Below are 24,517 nucleotides of genomic sequence, written 5' to 3'. Positions count from 1 at the left end.
GGCCATATGATCCTGATAAAGACAAAACAAAATGGCAGCTCAGTTCAGGGAAAACTTACCACTATCCAACACATTTAGGAATCAACCTAGACGCTGGACTGGAGACAAAGGTGATTACACGCTGTTGCTACTGTCAAGGACCTTACAATCCAATGTGAGGGTCAGAGATGCAGTCAAGTTTTAAGTTAAAGGAAAGGTACTTGCATTATGAAATGGCACAGAAAGAAAAACTAAGCCAACTGGAGAGAATAGGAAAGGACTTACAGAATAAAGAGCATTTTGTGGTCTTTGGAAACTAAGTAAAGGATATTTAATATTAAGTTATCATATACTCTTTAGAAATATCACCTTGAGGGTCTAGTCTATTCGGAAAATACTGAGAAGCTCTATTCTAGGTAATGTGTATCCAAAAGACATGTATCCCCAAAAATGGAATCTAAATTCTAAGCAAACTTAAGGTATTATCGTGTGACCAATACACATTGATTATCAGAATTTAAACAGTAAGATAAAATACTGGTTTATAATTTATCTAAAAAGTATGTCCCAGACAGCACTGAAAACTGTAAAGATACAAATTTAGCTCATGTTGTGCATTTGTTCCTGAAATTCAGCCAAATTGAGGATGCAAAACAACCATACTTAGTTCCCCTTTTAATAAGATCTATGCAATAGGAAATGAGACTAGTGTCTTTGAAAATAAGTTAATTATGGAATTAAATGAAAATCCATAATTCTAAATAACTAAATTCTATAATTCTAATGTAATGTTTAGTGAATAAATTACATTTTTTTCACACCAATTCTATGGATATTTCTCTTTCTAATCACCACCCCCCTACTTTCTCCACATACCTGATTCTGAGTAAAGGGAAATAATATTTTCTATCCCTCGTCAGATAGAGTTTGAATGAAAGGCAATTCCGGTCAGGACATGTTCCATAGCACTGAAATAGAACTCAGAAGTAGGGACCTCTTACTTTAATAACCTGAAAATAGAGAACATACCCCAGAAGCTATGCATTAAAGATTAAAATCCAACAGCAATTACAAAATCAAATAGTCAAACTAAGTAATGAGGTGACCATTGGGAGTCAGTAATAAAACCAATTGGTCTGAGAAACCAGAAAAACGAAACATAAAATGTCATGGAGTGGCAAAAAGGAAGTGATCTAGAAATGTTCCTAAAATGGAGTAAGGATGACTCCAGTAAGCCAAACACAGGAGTATCTTGTAGGTCAGGAGTATCTGATAGAGCGTGAAACAAAAGGAAAGAGTAGCCATCCCTTTATACAAGAAGGTATGAACAGTACATACCAGAAATGAAGCCACATCGTTTTAATTTTAGCTTCCATATAGTAGCTGCAGGCTGTCTGGTCTGTCCACAGGATCCCTAGATACAAACCTCTTCTAGTAGCAGAGTCAAACCTACCTGAAGAGAAACATTTGGAAAATCAAGTTTTCTCTCTGCCCTGGTAATAGTGTGTTCATAAGAAAGAGAAAATGAGGCTTTCAAGAAAGTGAAAGCTAATTTTTAAAGATGGTCTAAATCAGTGAGGTGATAATAGAATTGTACTGCTTTTTGTCTTTAACTCATTTGTAATGCTCTTGAATTTAAGTACAAAATTTTATACTATGCACCCAGAATCTATATTTTTAAATCAATTTTTAAAAATACTGAGTTAAATGAATCAATCTTTGCTTGTGTTTATAAGTGGATAGAGCTTTAATTTTAAGACATTAGATCTAGAAAAACATTTCCAACAGAAGCTTACTTCAGAGTAGTTTAGTCAATAGCCTTGCATTCTAAATTCTCAGTTCTATAGGGAGCTTTCTCCCTAGGATCTGAAATTCTTTGCACTAAGGTAACAATGCTGGCCTAGAATCTATAGCCCTACATCTGATTTTTCCTTCCTTAATCACCTAGCCCTTGGGGCACCTGTGTGGCTCAGTCAGTTAAGTGTCCGACTTTGGCCTAGGTCGTGATCTTACAGTTCATGGGTTCTAGCCCCACGTTGGGCTCTGGGCTAACAGCTCAAAGGAGTCTGCTTCAGATTCTGTGTCTCCCTCTCTCTCTGCCCCTCCCCTGCTCATGGTCTGTCTGTCTCTCTGTCTCTCAAAATTAATAAAAGTTAAAAAAAAAGTCACCTAGCCCTGCTTCTAAAAAGAGGTTGTTTAAAATATACATGTGGTTAGCATAACCTCTTTCATATACTTTTTCTTACTTTTCCCAAATACTCTGTTTACCTTAGCAGGTTTCTGGGGAACAAAGAAAAGCAAGAATGAAGATAGGTGTATAATTCTAGATAACTAGTTTTAATTAAAATGGTGAATAGCTGGGTAATATATATATGTGATGAAGCATTCAATTCTACTCCTAAAACCAATATTACACTATATGTTAACTAACTTGAATTTAAATAAAAATTTTAAAAGAAGAAAAAGAAGAGGGTGAATGGAAATTGCTTATATTCCGGAAGCATGTAGAATGTATTTAGAAATGTGGACTCTGAACACATCAGGTGTAAATCCCCCCTCTACCACTTCCTGTCTGGGAGACCTCTGATAAGTCATGTAAGCCCTTCCTATCAAAGTTAGTTCTTTTTAAACTTATGGCGAATAATAGTACCTGTGTCTTAGCATTACTGTGCAGATTAAACAAGAGGGCTGGCGCTGAGGAAGCACTGAATAAATAAATGTTGGTGGTTATTGTTAGTATTAGATCCCGCATCTTGGTAATATGGAAGTAAATGGGCTAGTCTTTATTCCGATTTCCTTTACCTTCACTAAAATATCACCCTTGCTCATAGGGATGGAGGCTCATGAAGTTGCTTAGATCAGATCATCATAAATAATAAACTTTTTTTTCCTTGATGAGACTAAGTTCAAGAACTCATAATTATTTAATAACATTTTTGCCAAAGAAGCCGTGAACAAAACAATTAAGGGAAACACTTTATTGGGAGTTTTGTCGCTTAATGAACTCAGAATCTTTGAAAAGTGTTTTAAAACTTAATACATGAAGAAGTAGCTGCTCTATCCTTTACGATTTTTAATGAAGCAATTAAGTATTCTAATACAGTGCTATTTGAACTTTAATGTTTCTCATTTTCAGTGATTTTTTAGTTCATTCTGTCTCTTTTATACAATAAGGAAATCTTTTTCCAATAATTTAATGCATGTTTTGTTGTTATTTCATGCTAGACTTCACGCATGAGTGAAAAATTAACACAAATGGCAGCACCCCACTGCTGCTCAGCGACGACCGGCTGAAAGGAGAGTGTTGTGGGGCAGACCACGGGGAGGTAGCTGTGCTCACATTCACAGACTTTTCATTCGTCAACTCTACCCAAAGTTAAACCCCACCTTCACATTCAACTTCCTATTACCATACCCACATTCATAATCAGATTCATGGCTGAAGGATACATTCTAATGAGAGGTGTCAAGCATTGCTTCAGTTTGGCAGGTCAGTGAATTCTAGGAAATTGGCAGACAAGGGAGTTAGAGTTTATTTCAGGTAATGAGCAGATCAGTATAAATGCTGACACAAAGAATCAAGGTGAAGTGGAAGGAACAGCATTCTTTTATATTCTAAGAAATATAGAGGAACAAAGCTAAGCGTGTGTGATTCCTGTTCGAGAAAATACTTCATGGTGATCATCCTACGTAAGATAATTTGAAGCCTGGACTTTGATTTGTAGGTTGATACCAGCATCCTTGGAGGCTGAAAGATATGAATCTTGGATGTAAAAAAAATTACTTTTGTCCATTTATGGTTTCAATTGTGGACCTTAAAGTCCTCTTCTAATCTTGGCCTGTGGATGGTTAAGATACCTCTTTATTCAAAAAACATGTGTTCACATACTTAATGTTAGGGTGAGATCTGTCAGCCACTCTTCAGGCACCCTGGCAACTAAAATAATATGACAGAAGGTAAATCTCTCAAATCGTATTTAAACTATGCTTCCATAAAACTTTTTTTATACCACTTGTATAGTACCAATCACATTGAAATGCCATTATTTCTAAAATTAACCTCTTCTTTGCAAGACCTTAAGTTACTTTAGGACACAGGTTATCTTTTACAAACTCTTTTTCCTGCCCTGTGACTTTGTCAAGACCTGATATACAAAAGATGCTCAGGAAATATTTATGGAAATGAAACCGACAACAATGTAGTTACTGTAGACACATTCTCAAATAAGCAGTTGCCTGACTCAGTAAATCAGAGACTGGAAGACTGGAAAAAGGACTTAAGGATCATTTTAACAAGCTCCTCATTTCACAGATCAAGAACCATAAACGCAAAAATGTGACAGTTGTTCAAACCAGCTCAGGATGGCAGAGATCCAGTTATCACTTCCAGATCCCAATTACACCAGTTCATGGAGGAACCAATGGTTCCAGGGGGTCGTTGTTCTCTTAAGTACCTTACTTCTAATCTGCAAAGGGAAAAACTGTGGGATACTTCTAAATTAAATCAGGCCTGCCAGCCAAAAGTCCAGTTTTGCAGAAGGCTGTGGGGCATGAAGATTATGCATGAAAAAAAGGAAACCCGCTTTCCTCTGCTAAATATCTACTCACCTCTACCACACAAAGTCATAAAAACACTGAAAATGCTAGTGTACTGTGCTTGTGTGTTTAAGAGAAAGAAAGAAAGAAAGAAAGAAAGAAAGAAAGAAAGAAAGAAAACACTTGATCTTAGCCAAAAGGCTGAGAAGCAATTGAGAGAAAGAAGAAGAGCAAGAAAGAGCAAGCTCTGAATAAAAAAAATTATCAAAGAAATTATATTAATTATATGAAAATATAAAAATATAATAACATTTAGACAAAATATTGACTTGCTAAAAAAAGTAGAAAGGAAAACATCTTTACTACTGACCAACTAATTTTTATGATGAACACATTGATGTACTATGTACATTCTCTCTATCAATAAATACTAATGGCTAAGCATCAGGCCTCTGAACAAAAATAAATCTGTTGACTAATTTCTGTATACCTCAGTTCTCCTATTTTCAAAATGAATATAATAAAAGAATTTACCTCATAGGTTTATTGTGATGATTAAATAAACTGGTATATGTAAAACACCTTAAAGCAGTTACATGGTTCATAGTGTGTGCTCAATAAATGCTAAATATATATTTATTGCATATTTTATACCCATATATTGATATCAATATACACATATCACATATACACATATCAAGATATGTGTATAAAATATTTTTTTATTTTTAACTCCCAGTCATTGAGTTATAAATCCCTCAATATGCCTCAATATTTCAGGTCAGGAGTAACCTGAAACTTGAAAGGAAATTTAGAGTTTAACAAAAACTACCAAATCACTGGTAAGTCATTCCTTCCTTCCTTGATTTGACTCCATTCCTTCCTTCCTTGATTTGACTTCAGAGTAAAATAAGCTTAAACGTTGTTTCTGCTTGAGAAAACAATGAATTAAAAGGTTTATAATTCTAGAATGCTCTGCCTGTAGTTGAGTAAATCACTATTTGTAATATACAGAGCTAATCGATGAAATGAGTGAAATCTGACCAGGACTTACATTCATACCTACACCTGTATACCCCCCTTGGAAATGAAAATATTTATAGTTTCATGAGCAAAAATAGTGTAACAAGAACTAATTCTGAAACAAGAAAGTGTAATGATCATATCACATATTACACATATGTTTTATTCAGCCAGTAGAGTTGTTTAAGCAACAGGATATAAACTATGTGACAGATATGAGTATAATCAGATGAAAATTTACTTTGATTTGCTCAATATATCTGGCAATCACACTAGGGTATGGTTTTATACTTTAAAACTTTCGTATGTATGAACTTTGATCAATATATAAAAGATAATCTAAACAAGCCTTTCTTTTATCTACTTGAACATATTTTCATTTTTGTTAATAGAATCACAAAGCTTAGAAGGACCTTACAAGTTTCCTAATCTCACCCCGCTCTTGATGTGATAATCCTTTCTTCTTCAGAACACCTGATATTTCCATTTTTTCCCAAGTAGCTTTTGATGTGGAAGCTAACTGTTCTTTGGGAGGAATAGTTTTATCGTCAAAAAGTATTAAATAAAAATGTTACTGAAAACAATCCTTTTGTGCCTGTTGAATTCAAATCTATCTCTTTTTTTTTTGTAATTTATTACCCAGGATAATGATAGGATTCCTTATAGATTTCCTTTTCTTCAAATCCAATATATCCTTAGTTCTGAGGGTCCTTAGATTAACTCCTATCCAGACCCCACCCTATGCTGGCCCCCCATTTGGGACACTCTAGTCTGTCTGTATCTCTCTTGAAGAATGATGCAATCTTACTAATATAGAAGAGGACTATTACCTCCATCCTTTGGATATCATACCTGTGTTTAAAAGTTTTGTTAGCATGTTTAGACATCTCTATCATTGTGTTTGTACTGGGTATGTTTACTTAAGGTAAAGCTTTGCTTTACTAGATGCTTAGAGAATTGAATCAGCTTGTTAGTGGCATTTCCTACTTATTTGAGAGGTTATGTCCCATGGCATATTAAAAAAAAATTATTTATTTTGATATGCCTGAGGATCCTTCCCAGTGTGAGTTCATGGAGGCAAGTTTAAGGGATGCATAATTCATGCAGATATTACTTCTCCACTGTGATAGAAGCTGATTGCCTAAACAGATGCATATCAGGAAAGGCAAGGATACCCAGAGCTGTCAAGTTTACCTCTCAGTGTCTCTGGTGTAGTACAGTGGAAAACAGTCTTGAGTAGGGTTTAGAGAAAAGGTTTTGGAATAGTCTTTCCTGCACACAAATCCCAGCTCTCTCATTTACACCTGTATGACTTTGAACATAGTCCAAACCTAGTTTCCCCATGATTTAATTGTGGATAGTACTTACTGTGTAAGATTGTTTTTAGGATGACATGGAGAGACAGTACAGTGTAGTTGCTAAAAAACATAAACTTTAACATCTGAAAAATTTGACTGAAATGTTGGCTTTACTATTTGCCAGTTTATTGACTTTGGCTAAGTTTTTATTTCTTCTTCTGTAAGATGAGGATAATCACAGTCTCCCTTCACTGCACAGAAATGAGAATTTAATAACAATGCTGTCACATGGTAAGTTTTCAATCAATTATGTTTATTTTTATAATGACTGCAAAAGCATAATACAATACCTGCTTCAAAGAAGGTAATCAATAAATGGTTATTCTTATTATTCAGTGCCCACCCCTGTAATTTCCTATAATTTTGACTTTAGACAAGTAATTCCTGACTCAGCATGGGAGAGAACACATTTGACATGATATTGTTGGAAAACTTCCAAGTATCAGATGATTCTTTAGGGAAAGAGGCGCTTATAAAAATCGTGCAAATAAGCTAAAATAGGTGGGTTGAATTCTTTACAGCATAACATGGAGACCATCTTGGAATTACTTGCATTTCAATTTTGTCTTCCCCATTCAAATATAGGCTCCTTGAGAACAGGGTCAAGACTTCCACAGACCCAGCAAAATTCCTTGCATATTAAAGGAACAGGTAAATATAATTCTTTAAACTTATATACCTAAGTTTATATATCTATATAATTCTTTAAAGTTTTTTCATCTGTATAATGGTGTTAATAATAATTGCCCCGTTATCTAAGAGTATTGTTGCATCCACAGGAGAGCAGTTACTATAGCAGTGACATAAATTATATAAAGACTTGTCAGTTTTGAAGTGCTATATGTTGACAGGTCATTAAATCATTCCATGTTCAGACACCATGTGTGCATGTGCGTGAGAGAGACAGAGAAAGAGAATTAAGAATATATAAGGCAGTTAGCCTTCTAGTGTGGCTTCTGGTGTCCCAGCATTTCCATGTCCTTAAATTGGTAAAGTCAATGATTTGAACTGTTGGAATTTAGCAGACAGAATCCTGTAGTTAATGTAACTGGTCAGGTGATCTTAATGGGGAAAGAGTGTAATGGGCAGACGTATCAAATGGCAAAGGTATTCCATCAGGCTCAGCAAACAGTGTGGCTGTAAAAACAGTTTCTGAAATACAGCCAACAAGACTCTAGCCCCATAAAATAAAGGCAGAAGCCAATGGGCTTTGCCTCAAAGGGGGATCTGTAAAGCTCTAGTCTGTTGTAAAACGCTCCATCATAGCAAGTACATACGTGCAGTGTGCCCTAGACATGGAATATATCAAAAATCTGTGCAATCCAGAGTGACATGAGGAGTTTCCTAGAGTCCAGAGGCAGCATTTAGTCCTCTGACCTGGAAGATTGGATGAAACAGAAATGTAGCTTTCTGGAGTTCACTTGAGGATGAATACAAATGAAAATAGGAGGGGGCTTGTAAATGCAGTTCTCACACCTCTGAATTTCACTCGAGGGATGATTTATATCAATGAAAAATGCAGTAGAAGATAAGAACCTAGCTAAGAGAACATGATTTGCGTCTCTCAAATAAATGTTTTCTTGCTTACAAAGTTGGGATGATAATAAAAACAATCTTGTCAAAAAATAAATAGAAATGGATTATCAAAATATTCTTATACGACATAAAAACGTAAGGAGGAAGACTTGTGTTTCCATTTAGCTTATAGGAAGCTGGATGACAATGTCACTTTTACAAAATCATGCAAAACCATAACTTTTTAGAATGCATCAGGAAACAGGTCAGTAGACAATCAGAGGTAGAAATTTCAAATGGTTGCAGCCCCCCTGAGGGGAGAAAGGGCACACAAAAGGTTTGACCTTAGGTAGAGTACCTAAAGAAGGCCATCATGAAAGTGGTTACAAAAGAAAACAGTTGATATTTAAATAATATTTTTAAGCCAATTTGTAAGCTATATTAGAATTTATATTTCCTGGAAGCTCAAGACATAAGTGAAATCCTTATTTGCTAGGCCTATGACATACTAAAATTTAACACACACAAACAATAGCAGACACTGAACTCAGCATGGGAAATAGTAAATGAATTTGAAGCTAGATCAATAGAAAATATTCTTACTGAAATACAGAGAAGGAAAAGAGTTTAGGGGCACTTTAGTGGCTCAGTAGGTTAAATGTCCAACTCTTGATTTTGTCTCAGGTCATGATTTCATCGTTCGTGAGATTGAGCGTCACATTGGGCTCTGTGCTGACAGTGTGGAGCCTGCTTAGGATTGTCTCTCTCCCTCTCTCTGCACCTCCCCCACTTGCATATGTACATGCGCTCTTGCGCGCGCGCTTTCTTGCTTTCAAAATAAATAAATGAACATTAAAAAAAAAGTTAAAATCAGACCTTCTAGGAGATAGGGGATTGTGTCAAATGATCTAATAACCATGTAATTAGAATAACAGGAAAAAAAAACGAGAAGGGTACAAAAGAAATATTTGAAGAGATAATAGCCAATTTCCCCATAAATTAACAAAAGAAAACAACCAAGAAACTCAGGGACCTTCAGGATAAATATAAATAAAAATATAATTAAACACATCATAGACAAGCAGGTAATAGCAGACTTTGCATCAGACCCTATCTAATCCAAAAAAGATAGAACGTGAGCTTTGAAATACAGAAAGAAAAATTGTCACCTCAGAATTCCATTGTACACAATAATAACATTTAAAAATAAAGGTGAATTAGGGGCACCTGGGTGGTTCACTCTGTTGGGTGTCTGACTTCAGCTCAGGCCATGATCTCACGATTTGTGGGTTCATGCCCCACATCAGGCTCTGTGCTGACAGCTCAGAGCCTGGAGCCTGCTTCAGATTCTGTGTCTCCCTCTCTCTCTGCCCTGCTTGTGCTCTGTCTCTCTCCGTCTCTCAAAAATAAATAAATGTTGGGGCGCCTGGGTGGCTCAGTCGGTTAAGCATCCGACTTCGGCTCAGGTCACGATCTCGCAGTCTGTGAGTTGCAGCCCAGCCCCGCATCAGGCTCTGTGCTGACAGCTCGGAGCCTGGAGCCTGTTTCGGATTCTGTGTCTCCCTCTCTCTCTGACCCTCCCCCATTCATGCTGTCTCTCCCTGTCTCAAAAATAAATAAACATTAAAAAAAAATAATAAATAAATAAATAAATGTTAAAAATTTAAAAAAAAGATGAATTAAACATTTTCTTGAACAAAACACTATAAGAAATGTTAAAGGAAATTCTTCAAGCAAAAGGAAAATACTACTACATGGAACTGTAACTCTAAATGCACACACAGACAGAGCAGCATCAGCTATGGTAAATGTAGTAAATATGAGGTTTTAAATATTTTTAAAATCATTAAAAATAATAACTGTGTAAAGCAAAAATGGAAAAAAAACTGGGTTTATAACAGGTAAAATTTTTAAATGTGTAACAGTAATACTATAAAGGAAGAAATGGATAAAGTAGAAGGAACTGTTGAAAGATTATTAGATTATGTATGAAGTAGAAAAATATTTGGAGAAAGACTGTGACAACATAGTGCTGAATATTGTAAACCTGTAGCAACAACACAAAAAATAAAAAGTAGGTAGAAATAATCATCTAAAATAAGGCAGAATGAGAGAAAATGGGGAACAGAGAACAGATGAGACCAAAAAAAAACCAATTTTTAAGACTGTAGTTTTAAATACATCAATTATTGCATTAAATGCAATGGTCAAAACAAACCAATTGAAATTTAGAGATTGTCAGTGTCAGATGGCTTAGATTGACTGAACATAAAAGAATGTGGGGGAAAAGATACACCATGCCATCAACAATCAAAAGAAAGCTATAGTGAATTTTTTAATATCAGACAAAGTAAACTTCAAAACAAAGATTTTTACTAGGAATAAAAAGATAAATTACCTAATGATAAAGAGATATAAAAAGCCCTAACATAAGGCAAAAGCTGATAGAACTGAAAACAGAAATAAAGAAATTTTGGAAACATCAATAATCCTTCAATAAATGGGAGAACAAGCAGACAAAAATCATTAAAAATGTAGATTTGAACATTATCAGCCAACTTAGCTGAGATTTATAGAATATTCCACCCACTAATAATAGAATACACATCCTTTATATGTTTTTAAACTTAAAAAAAATGTTTCTTTATTTTGAGAGAGAGAGAGAGAGAGCAAGCTGAACAGTGTCAGTGCAGAGCCTGATGTGGGGCTTGATCTCATGAACCATGAGATCATGACCTGAGCCGAAATCAAGAGTCAGATGTTTAACGAATGAGGCACCTATGCACCCCCACATTCTTTGTAAAGTACACATGAAACCTCACCAACTATATTATTGGCCATCAGACAAATCTTGACAAATTTATAGGCATTAAAATAATATAAAGTATGTTTTCTTAATACAAAACAAACTAGCAATCAATAACCAAAACAATATGGGAAAAGTCACCAAATATTTGGAAATTAAATGACATATTCTAACTAACCAGTAGTCAAAACTTTGAAAGAAAATTAGAAAATATTCCAAATTAAATAAAACATGAAAACAGAACATATAAAAATGTATAGGATATAACTAAAGCAGTGCTTAGAAGGAAAATATATTACACTATATAACTATATTAGAAAAAAAAAGAAGTATCTATAATCAATAATCTAAACATCCATATTAAGAACATTGAAACAGATGAGCACATTAAACACAAATCGGGAAAAAGGAAGAAAACAATATGAAGTAGCAATCACTAAAATAAAATGACCAACGCACCTGGGTGGCTCAGTCCCTTGAGCATCCAACTTCTGCTCAGGTCATGATCTCAGCTTAGCTCAATCCCTGTGTTGAGCTCTGTGCTGACAGCTCAGTGCCTGGAGTCTGCTTCAGATTCTGTGTCTCCCTCTCTCTATGTCCCTCCCCCGCTCTCACTCTGTCTCTCTGTCTCTCAAAAATAAGTAAACATTAAAAAAATTTTAAAAACAATGAAAATAAATAAATAATAAAATTACCAAATGCTGATTCTTTCAATGGATAAATAAAATGTATAGAATTCTAGAATGACTAATTTAAAAAAAAGTCTGAAGAAAAAGAGCACCAGAATTAAATAACTTTAATACTTTAATGACATGGACATTTTATATGAAAGATGAAAGCTATGAGAGTGCACTCAGGAAAATTAGCTAGAATGATTAGCCCTAGACGTATTAAAGAATTTGAATTTGTAACTAAAAACCTTCCCACAAAGGCAACTCATGGCACAGATGACCCCACTTGGGGATTTAGATGAAACATTCCAGGAGTAAATAATACAAATTCCGCACAAACTCTTCTAGAAAATAGATGTGGGTTGTTACTGACTGAATATCTGTGTCCCTGCAAAATTCGTGTATTGAATGAAATCCTAACCCCCCAATGTGATGTTAGTCAGAGGTGGAGTCTTTGGGAGTTGATTAGGTCATGACAGTGGAGCTTTCGCGAATGGGAATATTGCCCTTATCAAACAGGTTCCAGAAAGATCTCTCACTCTCCCTGCCATATGAGGACACGTTAGGAAGACCATAGTTTATGACCCAGAAATTAGGTACCCACCAGACAACAAATCTGCAGACTCCTTAATCTTGGACTTCCCAGAACATGAGAACTACGTGTTTGTTGGTGAAGCCAGCTAGTCTATGGTATTTGAATTATAGCAGTCTGAACGGACTAAGACAAGCATGTAGTTCTTCTCGATCATTTTATGAGACCAATATAACCATGTTACCAAAATCTGAAATATAAATTTTAAAGATATAAAAGGCCTATATCCCTCATTAATAAAGATACTTAAAAAGTTACATCACTTCAAATCCAGCAATATAGAAAAGGATATATGTCATGATCAAGCGGAATTTATGTCAGGAGGGCAAGGTTATAAGTCACTAGGGAGTGAGAGGTTGAAGGTGTGTAAATTGGCAAAGAGTGTCAAAAGGTACGGTCTTCTAGCCATAAAATAAATGTTATGGCTATGTAATGTATAGTTAATAGTACTATACTGCATATTTATAAGTTGCCAAGAGAATAAAACTTGAAAGTTCTCATCACAAGAAAAAAAATTATGATTTTTATGGAGATCAACGGTAATTACTGTGGTGATCATTTCATAGTGTACATGAATATCGAATCATTACATTGCATACTTGAAACTAATACGATGTTATATGTCAGTTATACCTCAACAAGAAAATTAGATGGAAATACATTTAACAAAGTATATACAAGATTTATATGCCTTTTACAACAAAAACAATTGTTAAGAAAAATCAATATCTAAATAAAAGGGAAGTATACTATGTTTACAGATCAAAATATTTCATACTGTTAAGATGTCACATTTCCTCAAATTTACCTTATAAATTCAATGAAATCCTAATAAAATCCCAGCAAGTTCTTTTGTACACATTGACAAGCTGATCCTAAGCTTTTTTATGGCAATGTAAAAGATCTAGAATAGCCAAAAGGATTTTGAAAAACTTCTGAAAGAAAACAAAAGAGAAAAATTTTTTTTCAAACTTGACTGAGAGAATGATTTCTCAGGGCACACAAAAAAAAATGATCCATTAAAAAAAAAATGGCTGATTGGACTTAATCAAATTAAAAATACTCTGTGAAAGAACATGTTATGCAAATGAAAAGAGAAGTCACAAAGTGGAAAAAAATTGCGAAACACAAATCTTATAAAATTCTTGTGTCCAGACCTATGAGGACTCTCACAACTACATATTAAGCAAAAAATATGAACAGACACTTTACCAAAAATATATGAATGGGAAATAAATACAAGAAAAGATTTTCTACATCATTAGTCAACAGGAAAATACAAATTAAAATACCATGACAGGGGTGCCAGGGTGGCTCAGTAGGGTAAGTATCCGACTCTTGATTTCAGCTCAGGTCATGATCTCACAATTCATGAGTTCGAGCCCTGCCTTGAGCTCTGTGCTGACAGCATGGAGTCTGCTTGAGATGTGCTGTCTCCCTTTCTCTCTGCCTCTCTCTCAAAAATAAATAAACATTTAAAAAAATTACAGTGAGATACCAGTATACATTTATTAGAATGGCTAAATTTTTGAAAACAGCAATGAATGTCAAAAGCTAGAAAGGATGCTGAGCAACTGGAACTCGCATACATATCTGGTAAGAATGCAAAATGGCAGAACCACTTTGGAAGTCAGTTTAGCTATTTCCTAATAAGTTAAACATAAACATACCACATGATTTAGGAATCTCATATATATGTATTTGTCCAAGAAAATTGAAAACATAAATATCAACTCAAGAGTCCTATGTTAATGTTTATGACAGCTTTATTCATAATTATCCCAGACTGGAAACTACCCAAATTTTCACCGACTGGTGAATAGATAAAAAAATTGTGGTACATCCATCCAATAGAACGCTCTCGTTAAAAAGAAACAAAGTGCTGATACATTTAGCAACATGGATAAATCACAGAAGTTTTATTCCAAGCGAAAGAAGCCAGACACCAAAGACTACATACTGTATAATTTCCTACAGCCTCTGGAAAAGGCAAAATTATAGGGACAGAAGTCAAATCGGTGGTTACTAGGACCTGGGGGTTGGGGAGGGGGTTGACTCTAAAGAGGCATGAGGAAAATTTGGTGTGCAGGGGGTACATATAGACAAAGTCTATATCTTGATTTTAGCGGAGGTTACATAACATTTACATTTGTCAGAACTCCTAAAATTGTACATTTTAAAAGGTCGGATTTTGTGTGTATAAATAACACCCCAATAAACTTGAAAAAAAAATGTTAGGAAGTATCAGATTTTAATGCAAGTAAATCATGGCATTTGCTGTCATGATAATCTTTACCAAGCATCTCATTTGTATGTCTTTTAACACAGTTTTGAGGTTAAACAGTGTGCTGGGTCTTTTATCTATGCCCCAATCTCTTTTCCAATCGGGTTTGACCAAAGGTAAACAAAGGAGATTATATTGAGGAAGCAGACTGAAATCTTGGTGTTTATTTAATAAATTCCCTCCCCTTTAGGTGACTCTTGACTGGCTGTATCCCTTGATGAAAGGTCACACTTCTTCTGCCAGGCAACTTTCTCTACCCAGATCTGTCTGTCCGTACTTACCTTTAACCCTTCAAGATTAGGGTTATCTGCCTATTATTGGTTTAGTCCAATAATAGGACTGCAATGTCCTTTCGGGTTCCTTTGCACTCTGCTCGCATTAAATTCTCCTCAAATTACTCAGTTTCAATGTACCGTCTCTTTACAGTCAGAATCCTGACAGAGCAAGTCTCAACGCCTGATTCCATCACTTTTAAGCTGTGAGCACTTGTGCTATCCATTTCACATATTTGAGCTTTAGTTTTTTTCATCTGTTAAATATGAATAATAATACCTCTTCAGCAAGGTTGTCCTGCAGATTAAGTAATGATATACTAGCTGAAAAGTTTTCATGAATATCTTCTCCCTTTCTCATCTTAATCTCTCCCTTCTATCACTGGATGTATATTCTCTTTCAATTTCTTCATATACTCTGGTTTCTACTCTGTCTTTCAAGGTAACAGAATTTCTCTGTCATGTATAAATGCATAAGTAATTTATATAAGGGTAGATAATATGCAGAATCCTGTGTAAATGGCTTAAACGTACCATGGTTATGTTCCTGGAATAAACTGTTGCTATTTCTACTGCTGCAGAACAGTTAAGTCAAACTTTTGAATTAGGTCAACAAAATCCACAAATAGGGTGGAATCTTTGGGCTGTTTAAGCAGGGACAGATCTGGAATAAATCAGCCACAGATATCACTTGTCAGCATGCTGAGGGAGGCATTTCAAATAAGGGTAGAAGGTACATCAAGAATATTGGCTTCTGGTAGCATTAGGATGCATCCATTAAATCTATATTGAGAGTTTTCCATCATGTGGATTCAAGCTAACATAATCGTTTTATGGCCGTAATGTCTAAACAAGGGTCCACAATTAGGCTGTATTTTTATCTTGACTTGTGAACTATCACTGCCAACTACTCAAATTTCAGGCTTGTTGAGACATATGTTATCCCTGGAAACCCTTCATAAAAAATAAAGCATTTTACTGTCCCACGAATTCACTGTGCTCCGGTCATACAATACATACAATCTGCATGTATAATGTTGTAAATGTGATTAGTAGGAAATGGAAAGGAAGAAAACATTCAGACAGAGGCAGGAATGTCTTGGTGAAAAAGAAATTAAAATCCTGGAGGACAGAGAAAGATAAGAATGATTACAACGTCTGCATTTATAGCCCACATGTCACAGTTAAGTATTTATAGTTTTGTTGGTAACAACCTTCCCAGTATAGCAATGTTAATTATGAAGTAGCTGTCAGTTTCACTGACACAGAGCTGTGCACCTGACTGAGCCTGAAACTACTCACCATTTCCATAGATGATCGTTTAATGTAAGGGTCCAAAAAATATACCAATAAATCAGTTTGAGTTTCTGATTATAATCTCCCTAAATCTTACATTGAAATACCCTAGTGACTTTCTTTTGAAAAAATCTTACTGCATTTTATTTCCCAGATTTGATGTGTAATTATCTGAGCTAGACTAAAACCTCAGGAAGAAGTGATGGGTCTAAGGCTGAACACAATACTAAATGTATACTTAAATTTTCCAGAGCCCAAGTTCCTGTTGCTACTTAAATACCATGATCAAAGCAATAGATAAAATAAATGTGGAGAATAGGAGAGAGAAAGAGAAAGACTCAGAGAAAAAGAGTAAGAGAGAGGGTGAGGGGAGGAGAGATTGAAGAGAAGCTTGGGAAAATGTTCAGTGGAAAACCTAGAAATGATGTAAGAGAAAGCAAAGGCAGGGATTGGAGTAAGGGGTGTATAACTGAGACTATAAAAACTCAGAGAGAAAACTCACCATCAGGGCTGAGTTTGGAAGAAACTGCACAGACAGGATTCTAAAGTTAGAATCTGATTTTTCACAAGGTAAGTTATATATAAAAGCTATGAGAAAAATTTAGGTTTTTTTTTCTTTTAACTACTTTTTTTATTTTCACATACTTTTAAGATGTTTTGATTATATCCTGATCTTGAATGTTTTATGGTAATATTTATCTCTCTAAAATGAGTAGAAACTCTAAGAAGATATTTTTATAATACAAAATTAGGGTGGAGCTAATTGTATGTTCAGACATTTCATATTTATCGATTAATTTTTGCTTTTGTTTTCCACTTTGAAACAAAGAGAAAGACAACTCAAGATAATGATTTTCTGTAAGTGTTAGTAGTCTTAATTTTGCTTTCATCAACAATGTCCAATATTATAAAATTTTTAAATGTATAAAAATGGTTGACTTTTAAAAACCTAAGTAGAAAGAAAAGGTTTTCTCTTATCTTTATTTCTATCAAAATTGGAGTCTAAGAAATATCCCTGAATTAATCAAGTTCCAGAGTCAATATTCTATATTCTTCAAACCTAAAATATCCTCTTTATCTTCTTATAAAATTCAAACATACAAGTATGATATTAGTACCAGTTTAGAATAGACTTAAATCATATCTATTCTTTTGTATTTGAAGTGTTCTTGCTATTAAGTGATCAAATTGAGAGTTAATCTGAAACATATATTTGAATTACATGTAAGAAATTTAAAATTTTGCTTCAGGGTGTGGTAATAGTGTATACTCAATAAATTCAGTTCTAATGAGGAATATTGCTCCTTCAAATTACACTTCTAGAGTCTAGAGGTTAAGGAATGGGATAATTATTTGTTTCTAAGTTACCTTTTTAGAAATTAAATAATTTTAACAATAATTTATGATTTTAATGCCCATAGAAGCTATCAAATTGATATGTCTTCCCAAAAGCATCAGGTACAGTTTGTGTCTTCTCTTTATTTTGATACTGGTCTTCAGCCCTCTTACAGAATTTTTCTAAGGAAACTCTCGTTGTAAGTGAATTGCACTGTGATGTCACTCAATATGGCATTTCAAGTTGACATTTGTTTCTCTCCTTTTTTTCTCAGAGTTTTGAAGTGATTCTTATATAATGAATCATGGGCAGTAGAGCAGCAGATCTGTGTATAGACCAGATTTGGGGGCCTCGAGATTATAATTTTAACTTCTTGTTCAAATACTTTCAATGATTTGAACCTTTGCTTAATAATATTAGATTAATTGAACTTGTTCCAAGGAAAAAGAACTCAAAGTAAGCAGCCCCAAAATACTGCCCCAACTCTGCCACTGTATAGTTTGTAACTTCAGACAAGCCTGAAGCACAGAGTAGGACTCAATTATATTCTGTTATTATGGAAAGAGACAAAAGGGCTGCAAGTGCCAGGGAGACTGAGTGGGAGAATGATCGAGGGAAGCTCCCACATCAGCCAGTTTTTCCTATATTCAGGAATGAAGACTTGGGGTTAATCTTTACATATCACCTCATTTAACCTTCTTGCCGATATTTCATCTACTGAGATCGCTACCTACAGGACACCTTTTGCTTAGTTACTATGGTGCCATCAGAGAAATAGGAGCTTTGGGGTCAGGAGACCAGACTTCTAATCCCAGTCCTGACTTCAGCATCTTTCACTCAGCCTTCCTGGGTCTTCATTCTTTCCTCAGTAAAACTGGAGTTTGGGAGGTTATAAAGATCGGGAGGTTATAAAAGATCCCAAGTTCCCTCCTAGCCCTGGATACCTCTCTATACAGGTCAACTCCCCTGTGTCTGAGATCTCTCTGATTAGAGCCTCTTGCAACTGAGCCCTCTCTCTTCTTTCTCCACATTGTTCTCAGGGTACCCTGTGGAGCAGTGGTTAGCATTACCTGCCAGTAATTGCCTGGTGCCTTGGTTGGCTTGAACTGGTTATTGTCCAGCCTTTCCCTTACCAATGTTCCATGACATCAGGCCTCCACATGAGGCTGCTCCCACAGGAACAGCTCCTCTGCCATGCCTTACCCTGATCCCTCCTCTTCTTTGTCCATCTTAAATCTCTCCTTCATCTCCTCTCCCTTGGCCAAGTTCATTGTCTCTGAGCCTCACTCTCTCCATCTCTTGAGAGCTTTAAATCCAACAGTTTCCAATGAGCATCCCCTCCCTTTCTAAAATTCTGTGTTCCTAATGACACATAAGGCTGTAACCATGTGAAAAATGCACTTTTAAAATGTCATCCAGGCCACCACTGGCAACTTGGGCACTGACCCACCAAGTCAGAGCTGTGGTTCCCGTGGGACAATTTTGGTGGTTGCATTTCCCTGCAAGCTCTGACTTGTCTGTCCACGCCAGGGCTGGTAGAGGCTTCTCCTCTTCCTCTACCTCCTTTGCAGTCCATTTCTTCTCAGTTGTTCCCATGCTTGTGGAAGGTCTAGTTCCAGTAACAAGATCCTTCATTCCCATCATGCCCGCAGTGCTTCCGCTTTTATGACATAGTCTGACTATGCTATACAGTCAGTATCACCAAAACCCTGTGAAAAATCATGATCCTAACAAGATAACTACTGATTTTAAAAGTCAATAAAGCTATCTTATGAACTGTAAAACAAAAAGATGTATCATATAAAATTATATTAAAATTAAATTTAAAATTCACTTTTGTTAATATAATTAGAACTTGAATAATTATTTTTTGAGTATAATTTGGATTAATTCCCTTTCTTTTCTTCCCATTATGATATTCTGTTGTATGCTAATATTTTCATGGAAATATTTCATAGAAATATTGTTGCTGAAACTAATGGTAATGCATAATATGCTGTAACATCAAATGTTAGAGTGCTTGCCACGTCTAACTCTCTTCAGTAAAATTCCTTCCCTCACTCAATATTACCTTATTATAATTTATCTTCTACCACTTTGCCATAATTCTAGATTTCAGGTAACTTTGTTCCTTAAAATGAACAAGGGTAAAAAAGTATTTTTCATAACATAAAAAAGTACTAGGGCATATTTTGTGAAGTTGACAGATTTAGAAGGCAATACAGGATAATGACAGCTATTATTTGCATAATTAACTTGCGCTAGTCACTTTTATTATTTGTAATCCTTATAATAAACCTACAAAGTAAATCTTTGCCCCACCTTCCTGATGAAAATACGGAAACAGAGAGGCTAAGAAGCCAGCCCAGTCAGGAGTCACAACCACGTTGGTGTAACTTAAGGGCCAACCTCTTTCTACGGTCGACTTCATTGTATTAGAAAGTATACACACAGTCCCAGGCGTTAGGGCACCAGGATTCTAAAGTAACTCTGCTTGTCTCAGTACATCTATTTAAGAAAGCAAAATTATAATATTTTTCCTGTATCTAACGTGACTGATGTGATAATGAAAGGAAGTAAATTAATTTCAAAATAATAAAGTACAATGCAAATGTTTAAAAAATGGTTATTTGCAACCATTGCACTTGAAAGAAACGGAAGCATTAAGAGTCTAGTGTTGCAGGAGGAAGTCCCTGGGCAGGGCAAGTGGTTGAGGGGGTCTCCAGGTTGACCAGGCTGTGAGCGACTGGAGGACAGGGAGAGTGTCTTACTCACATTTATATCTCCAGTGCTTGACATGTAGTGTTTACCTAACAAATGCATCCTGTTGCATATTATGAAATGTATATTTTGGGCCTTTCATGTACATTTTAGACCGTAATTTTTCATTGATTATATTGGCTAGTTTAATGTAATTAAAATGTAAATTAATATTTTTATTAAATATATGTAAGTACAAAATGGGCTAAAGGTAAAAGTGGTGGTAATAGCCTACAATATCCTGAGGCTTATATGTGTCATCTATAACTGCATTTATCCAACTTTATCTTTTGAAAGCCTTTTTACACCAGGTAAAAATTCCCCATGCATTAGATGAACAAGCAGCATGTTTATGTGCAACTCTGCCAGCTTTTTCCTATCCATAGTTTTAAAGATTCTTGTTTTTCTCATTATAAAGCATTGGAATTAAACAACAAATCCCCTTAGCAGAATTGTCTACAGTCATACCCTAAAGTTTTTTTCTATTTCTGGGTGACATCATTTTATATCAAGAAATTTGCATTAATTCAGGGATCCAAGCACAAATTAAGATTTGATAAGGAAAAATCTTAAACTCTGCTAGAATAATTATTAGAGAATATTGATTCACGTTGCTTTCATTAGAATGAGAATCTGAGATGTGAAACATTAATGGACTAACTGGGACTCTGGCATAAACTTCTTCATATTTACTGTGGTTGTACAACTTAGGCAAATTTCTACCCTTCTCTAAGCTTCAGTTTCCTGTCAATAAAGCCAGGATGTTAATATCTGCTCTGCATTCCTATTTACCTACCACATAAGACTGTTTCATTCATTTCATTCAGCACACCATGTTGACTCTACATACTTTGTTACAGATACATACCCCTGCTTTTAAATAATGCAATCTTCCTTTAAAGTATCTTTGTAGGTTTCCATAAATTTTTGCAACAGACTAGTAGTATGATTGGCAATTCCAAATAAGCAAAAAGAGAGAGATTTAACAACAAAGTTTGAGATTTTCTAAAGTAGTAGTGTCTAAAAAAGAATGAAAATGGTGCCAAATAGAATAAAACCAATTAACACATGTATAGTAGGAAGTTATCATTCTTCCTGATTCATAGCATTCAGGAAAAGTCCTTTTAAAATTCAGGTGTCTGACACATTAAGAACACCTCACCTGTAAGCATTTTACTTTATAAGCAACTTGGGAGATGGGAAAATGTTTTATACTTTTACAAATAGGTTATACTTGAAGGAGCATGAAACTGAGAGTCTGAAAATGTAAGTTGTTTTTCTGGATCTTCTTCTAACCGGCTCTGTGATTTTAGAAAATGTACTTCTGCCGACTGAAGAGCAATGAGGAATGAGAAAAAACGTGTTTCTGATATTTTAATTAAAACAAAAAAAAAAGGGGGGGGGGAATGTTAAAGCAGCCTGAATTTGCACCTTTCTTGCAGGATAATACTCAAAGCATAGACCAAAATACTCATCACACAATTTACCGAAAATTACAACTTTCGCAAAGAGAATCTGAAGTAAAGCAACATGACTATGTTTCTTAGATGTATTTTTGTGACAACGATATAGATGATATATGTATTAGCTGACAGAAGCTATGATTTGTAATTCAGTTGCTTTTGGGGTGAAAATCCTCAGTGATTTTTAAGTCTCTTATTTATGAGGATCTGAAAGCAATTCTCTACTTCTAAAGTTCTGAGTGCCCAGTCACACTCAGCATTCTTGTTTGTGGGGCCAAATTCATCAGAGGCAGTGGAATTGAAGCTCCAATAAGGAAGAGACTTGCAACTCACCTGATCTGAGTCTCTGCCTTGCAACAGGCAAGTGTCTAAAGCACATGATTATTTCACCCTTCAAAGAAAACCACTAGCAAACTTCTTTAACTGTTCAAATATTGTCACTCACTGAAATATCAAGATTGTGTGCATGATGTCCAAGTGACATATATCCTCTTGATCATTTAAAATAAGTGTGCAGGGGCGCCTGGGTGGCTCAGTCAGTTAAGCGGCTGACTTCAGCTCAGGTCATGATCTTGCAGTTTGTGGGTTCAAGCGCTGCATTGGGCTCTGTGCTGACAGCTCAGACCCTGGAGCCTGCTTCGGATTCTGTGTCTTCCCTCTCTCTCTGCCCCTCCCCCCACTTGTGCTCTGTCTCTCAGAAATAAAGATTAATTTTTTTTTCTTAAATAAAATAAAATAAGTGTTGTTGATTGCCTTTATGAAAGGTCCCAAATTTTCAGTTCCTTGTCTGGTTGCTGAGTATAAACTTTATGTCCCCTGGAAGGATTTTGGCTTCAGCAAAATTATAATCCCTTTGATACCGTTTAGTTAATCTTTTCACATTATTTTGCAGTTCACAAAATGTTTTCATGTGCAGTTTAGAGTTCCCATTGAAAAGTTTTTAGCTATCATAAAATAAGAATAAAAATGATATGGTGTTTTTTTCATAAATAATTACATATCTTTATACATTTTTAGTAAATAACATTAAATGTAATATTAAATACACTTATTGCTCTTATTTGGAAGCCCTAAACCAAATCCATAATGATTTATGCTATTTGTAAATTCATTTAAAAATTTTTAGTTAACTAAAATTAAAATTTTGTGAATTCATACAGTGAATTTTATTAGACAATTGTGACAATTTAGACATGTTATTCAAGGTCACCAGACCAAGAAATAGCACAGTAAGGATGCTTCTCCTATCCTTCAAATCTAATTCTGGGTTGTTTCTTCGCCATCACAGAAATATTTTTCTGATGTTGTTGAATACCTATTTATTGACTGAAAGTTATATTTTTTAAAATATTGAGCATACTGGCTTAAACATGATGAAAAAAAGAAAAAAAAACAAGTAAACACTTGAAAATACATAGATGTACCATATTTCATCCATTCTGATGCACTTTTAACATCTCTGCAATTAGAGTGAGTCTTACACTTGATAGCATGTCATAATTTAATTGGTAGCAATTTTCTTTCAAAATGCATGTATAAAATGGGATCTCTTACCATAAATGACATCTTAAAATGAAAGATTTGGAAACCCTGTCTTTTCAGCTAGAAATACTTTAAATTCAATAGGAGTATGTTTATGTCAAAAGCTACGTGCAATCTAGTGCATAGACTGGCTGACTTGAGCGACAGCAGAAAGGTTTTTCTAGCTTAAACATGCACCACCTATTATCATTACCTACAATGTCTGCACTTGTACCAGAAAAGAGCCAGATTCACCAGCATACTTTTAAAAAGCAGGAAGCAACATTAGAGGCCATTTAGACCAAACCCGTTTCACTCGGCCTAGAACGGAAAGGGTTTGTGCAAGCTATCTGGTCAAGCCAAGGCAGGGTCTGAGTCTCACAAGTCTCTTCATTACAGTGCGCCACACAGACTGTGTTAAGCATTGTCCCTGTTAGGCCCTCTTTTAAAATAAAAAATGATAGTCACTCTGTTATCTATTATTCCTGAAGCTTTTCTTTGTTATCAAAAGGGCTCAGTAGGTTAAGCATCGCACTCTTAATCTCAGTGCAGGTCTTGTCAGGGTCATGAGTCAGGGCAGGTCTTGATCTCAGGGTCATGAGTTCAAGACCTGTTGTTGGGCTCTGTGCTGGGTATGGAGCTGACTTAAAAAAGAAAAAAAGGATGTGGGTGACTATAACATGTGGAGTAGGGTATAGAGTACACTTGATCTTACTCTGTTTAGGTTCACTTAGGGCCAAGCTGACTCACCAATTACCTGGAAGACCACCATTATTTTCCAAGAAGACTGTGGGTGATGCTGTGGGCAGGCACATGTGGCCATTTCATGGTGTCAGAACTAGGGACCCTTTTCAACAAGCCCTATTAAATCTTACTTAAATGCTGTGTTAGGCCAGAGTGGGAAGACAGGGTAAAACAGATAGTTTGTAAGTCCTTTATCCCTTATCTCTAAGCCCTTTATTTTTAATGTTTGTTGAAGATAGCGGTGGGGTAAAGTCTATTTTTAATATTTCCAATCAAGTAAATTAGGGTAAATAAAAATTTCCAAAGTTATCAAGGCTCACCCCCAAACTCAGTACTCTTGAGACTTTCTAATACATCTACT

At 35.3% G+C, this 24,517-nt stretch overlaps 1 protein-coding gene across 2 annotated transcripts in view; it reads left to right on the top strand.

The window, feature by feature from the left end:
• The window catches only part of OSTN (osteocrin), a 98,159-nt gene that overhangs the window by 35,781 nt on the left and 37,861 nt on the right, over nucleotides 1–24,517 (top strand). For both annotated transcript variants that reach the window (XM_060639534.3, XM_060639533.3), the window contains exon 2: nucleotides 7,482–7,547. The gene's annotated coding sequence lies outside the window, so the exon portion shown is untranslated. The remainder of the gene's footprint in view (nucleotides 1–7,481; nucleotides 7,548–24,517) is intronic.

Source organism: Panthera onca, chromosome C2, assembly GCF_046562875.1.
Source record: "Panthera onca isolate mPanOnc1 chromosome C2, mPanOnc1 haplotype 2, whole genome shotgun sequence".
Classification (NCBI taxonomy): domain Eukaryota; kingdom Metazoa; phylum Chordata; class Mammalia; order Carnivora; family Felidae; genus Panthera; species Panthera onca.
Note: the sequence above shows the minus strand (reverse complement) of the source record. Positions and strands in the feature narration are given on the sequence as shown.